A 5,000-nucleotide genomic window follows, 5' to 3' on the forward strand; every position below is an offset into this window, starting at 1 on the left:
TCTCTCTCTCTCCCTCCATCCCCCTGTCTGTCTCTCTCTCTCTCTCCCTCCATCTCTCTGTCTCTCTCACTCCCTCTCTCATCCCCTTTCAGTTCACACAGAAACATACGCTCGTGTGCTCCAGCTCTATTGCCCGGGACAATGAACACGGCGGTTTGTATTTCAGCCTCCGTCTCTTTCAGGGTGTTTGTGTGTCTCGTAATTATTTTCTTTTAAAAGTTAGCTACACGTTCAAATTTAAATTTAAGTGGGTGTGTGTCGGCATGTTAATGCAGTTACTCAAATTTCACTCTTCAAAAAGAGATCTGTTTATATCGTGTGTCTGCTTCTGATCAGGGTGGAGGGTGGAGACTGTCCCAGCTGCTGAAGGGCGTGTGGTAGGGACACTCTGGGACACACCCGTCCATGCAGCCCTCAAAGGAAATATTTAGGAAAACTACTCCAGACACACAAAATCAATGCATAAATCATCACTTTCGGTCATTCATCATAGTCATTCATCTACTGACTCATTTTTATTGCATAAAAAAAGGGAAAATTATTTATATGCATTTCCACTCTTGCTCTAATTTGTCTGGCCATTTTTCCCCCAAATATATATAATAATAATTTTACAACTGTTTAAATGACAGCATACTTAAACTAAAATTGCGCAAACTGCTGTTTAATTACTTGTCATCCATTAATCCATCCAGTCCCTTTTAACACTGAATTAATCCACATATTTGTGCTGTGCAGCTGAACACAGTCTGTCCGTGTCTGCAGGATTTAGGTTTAAAGCGGAAGTGGGCGGGGCTTAACAGGAAGTGGTTCTAATTTGAAAGAAAATTCTCTTCCTGAAAAAAATGTTCTTTTATTTGTAAATCAAAAAAAAACAACAGTTTTATTTTTATTTCAATGTCCATCAAACTCAACTGGACGAATGTCTCAACCATTAATGAACCCTCTCAAATATACATATGCCATTTTTTCAATACACAGATTTATGATGTGATGCGTCTCTCTGCTCTCACCCCCCTTTCTTTGTCCCACACACTTTCGTTTTCCTCTATCTCTCTTTAGGGGGACAGGGAGGAAACACTGGTGTGTGTGTGTGTGTGTGTGTGTGTGTGTGTGTGTGGTTATAAATAAAGGTAAACGGTGGTTGTTTAACCCCCGCTATGATGTCACTGCCAACAGAGCTGCAACACACTTTCCCTCCTCTCACACCAAAACACACCGTTACCTGCACAGAGCAACACACGCACCAAATCAAACAAATGACTACACTGACACACACACACACACACACACACACACTCTCCATGGGTACTTGACGTGTGTGTTTTGAAGCCGACTGGGGGCGGATGTGGGATAAGAAAAGAAGAGGGGGGGGGGGTCACAGCTCAAAGCAATGAGGTTGCCCCCCCCCCCAGGCACGCTTCAGACCAGCCCCATCAGATATTTATATCTGTGGATCTAAGCATTGCATGTAGAAGACATGTCTGTGTGTGTGTGCGTGCGTGTGCAGGTGGGTCCAAGCAAACAGGTGCTTCAAGGGAGTGATAGGAAATCTTCATAAAATATTTTGATAGTCATTGATTGTCATTTCCATGGAATAACAGAATACTTTGAAAAGTCGTCCTGTGTACATGACAGGTTGAAGAAAGTTCCTGAATGAATGTAACCATATCCTGCGTTGTATTGATGGGCTGTGTTTCCACAAAGTGGCCTCGGCTGCATTGACCTTTGAGGGGTGGTCTGTTGGAAAGTCCAAAATGGAGGACGGTATCATGTGACTTGTGTCAAAGCGCCCGATTTATACAGTTATGCTACGAGAAAAAAACCTGCTGCACAGAATAATCCCACTTTGCTTTGCAGCGAGGCGTGAGGTGGAAGTCAATTAAAGTAAATTATATTTCCTTGGTCTTTGTTTTACCGTTTATAGTTGGTGCGCTTGCTCACCTGCTTCACGAAGACATGTGGGTGTGACCTGGCTCCACCCACTCCCCTCACTCCACCCTCTCACCTGGGCAGCAGCTGCTTCAGAAACCAGCCGACAGCCTCCCTTAGCGTGCAGGGGAGGCTGTGGATGGAAAGCTGAGAGTCTGAATGTCATGATGGGAGGATGCAGTGGGACAGCAGCACCTTCTGGTCGTCTGTGTGTGTGTGTGTCAGTGAATAGCTGATGTGTGTTGGAGATGGTATGTGCTTTGCCCTCAGGTCGCTGGCATTTAAAACACTGGAGAGATAGTGTGTGTGTGTGTGTGTGTGTGTGGGTTTGTGTATCTGTCTATGTACGCACATCTGTTTGCATGGCTATATGTTTTTATGTGTGTCTGCGTGTGCATACTTGAGTGTGTGTGTGTGTGTGTGTGTGTGTGTGTGTGTGTGTGTGTGTGTGTGTGTGTGCAATCTGATTGTGTGTGTTCCCCATTCTCATCCAGTATTTTTCAGTAAAATCAGCCTTACAGAGTGTGACGTTTGGCTCTAGTTTACTAGAATTACTTGAACACTTGTTTCATGTGTAAAATGATTGTACAGTGGCTGAACTATACCTTTGGATTTCGGGTCATTTTTCATATCAATTTTGTTTGTAAAGCCCTTTATTCTGAGAAATCTGAAAGTGGCCGACAGTCCCTAAACCTGTCCCTCAAAGAAGAGAAGAACAGCAACAGGCTTCAGTTTCAGCCTCATCCACTGCTGAGAGTGGTGGCACCCCTGCCAGCTTGATGTCCACATATCGTAACGAGGATCCATTAAACGGCACGCTTGTGTCTTTAAAAGCAAGTGTTATTGACAGTGATGGATGACTTCCAGATATAAAACTGGAATTTAAATATCAATCTCAATAACTCTGCAGTCAAAGTGCTTTAACCGTAAACTCTGTCACAGTCTCATTGGTTTGGTGAGATCTGGTTTGTGTGCAGCATCGCTCCACCCTGAGAACAATAACCCACTTTTAAGGTAAACACCTGTTCAGATCCACACACTGACACAGCAACACCAAACAAACACCAGAACCATGCTGAAGACACGAACCCTCCGCAGGATCCGGGACCATTCAGCCGTTAATTGATTGTACGTTCATTTGGTTTGAGTTGACGTCTGCAAACGACCAGGAGGTCAGTTCAAAGGTCTCTTCACATGGGGAACAAACGTTTAAATTGCCAAAGCCAATGGAAAACAAAAAGTGAAGAATTAAGAATATAACCAAATTTAAACAGAGCATTTTTAAAGTAGTTAAGGAATGCATACGCCTTTCTCTCTCTGTGTCTGTCAAGATCCTGCCACAGGTGCCACCAACACAGAAATGTGCACGTACATCCAACCACACCCACCCACCAATTCACACAACCACGTGTATAGACATGGAGGCACACACACACACGTGTGCACACACACACACACAGACACTCACACACACACACACACACACACACACACACACACACACACACACACACACACACACACACACACACACACACTGTGCGCTGGCACACACACACGTTTGCAGGCTGGGCTTGATAAATGGTTCTATCGCTGGTTTAAATTATTTTGTACAGATCTCATTTAGGCCCTTGAAGAAGAGATCCAGCCTGTTTGTTCATTTCACATTTGCACCCAGGCTTCAATATCTCTTTCTATGCCTGCAAAGAATTCACCCCCTCCCTGAGAGAGGGAGAGAGAGAGACAGAGAGAGAGAGACAGAGAGAGAGAGAGAGAGAGAGAGAGAGAGAGAGACAGACAGACAGAGAGAGAGAGAGAGAGAGAGAGAGAGAGAGAGACAGAGAGAGAGAGACAGAGAGAGAGAGAGAGAGAGAGAGAGACAGAGAGAGAGAGAGACAGAGAGAGAGAGACAGAGAGAGAGAGAGACAGGGAGAGAGAGACAGAGAGAGAGAGAGACAGAGAGAGAGACAGAGAGAGAGACAGGGAGAGAGAGAGAGAGAAAATGCAATTTACACAATGTACATAAAAAGATGCGCTCTGAGTTTTGATAACCCGCATAAATTATAGAATAATTAAATATTATACTAGGTGAATTGTCAAGGAGAGAGGAGGGTGGAGGAAAGACAAGGGGTGGTGGTGGTGGTGGTGGTGGTGGTGGTGGGCCGGCGAGGCTGGCAAGGAAGGAGAGGAGAAGAGGGGTGGGGAGCGGTCGGTGCTGGGCCCCGGGTCTCATAATTGTTTTTATTGATTATTTCTTAAGGTGAAATGGTTAAAGGACAGAAAATAACGACTGTTTGGTTGAGGAAAGATTCCTAGTGTCATGAACCAACGTCACATATTTATCACCTATGAAAATAAAGATAAACATCAAATAACAGACAAACATTTTATTTATTTCAACACATAAAAACCAAAACACACACACACACACACACACACACACACACACACACACACACACACACACACACACACACACACACACACACACACACACACACACACACACACACTGCATTAGAGAGGGAGGCTCTAGATGGACACAGATCTATCGTCCATCTTTCTATTTTTTTCCTACAACATTTCAATGTTTCTGTTCATTTCGTGTCGTCTTCTCTTCTTTCTCTCTCCGTCCGTATATTTGTACATGTGATACAAACATACAAAAACATATACAATATACAGTATATATGTATAAATATGTATATGTGTATATCATTATGTATATTTGTCAAGATATTGATGAAAATGATTGATTCCCTCATTGTTCTGTTTTGTCGAGGGAGCGTAGACGTAGAACAGTGGGAGGAAGCTCAAGAGTAGAGGCAGAGGTACAGTAAACAGAGTAGAGTAGAGGTGTAGTAAACATAGAGTAGAGGTACAGTAAACAGAGTAGAGTAGAGGTATAGTAAACATAGAGTAGAGTAGAGGTGTAGTAAACATAGAGTAGAGGTACAGTAAACAGAGTAGAGGTTTAGTAAACATAGAATAGAGTAGAGGTGTAGTAAACATAGAGTAGAGTAGAGGTATAGTAAACATAGAGTAGAGGTATAGTAAACATAGAGTAG

General features: G+C 43.4%; 1 protein-coding gene across 1 annotated transcript in view; it reads right to left on the bottom strand.

The window, feature by feature from the left end:
* LOC307228308 (uncharacterized protein) overlaps positions 1 to 5,000 on the bottom strand; it is a gene marked incomplete at both ends in the record, with an annotated part of 78,768 nt that overhangs the window by 20,961 nt on the left and 52,807 nt on the right. The gene's annotated exons all lie outside the window — the stretch shown is intronic.

This window comes from Zeus faber, assembly GCF_960531495.2.
Source record: "Zeus faber genome assembly, chromosome: 3".
NCBI lineage: Eukaryota > Metazoa > Chordata > Actinopteri > Zeiformes > Zeidae > Zeus > Zeus faber.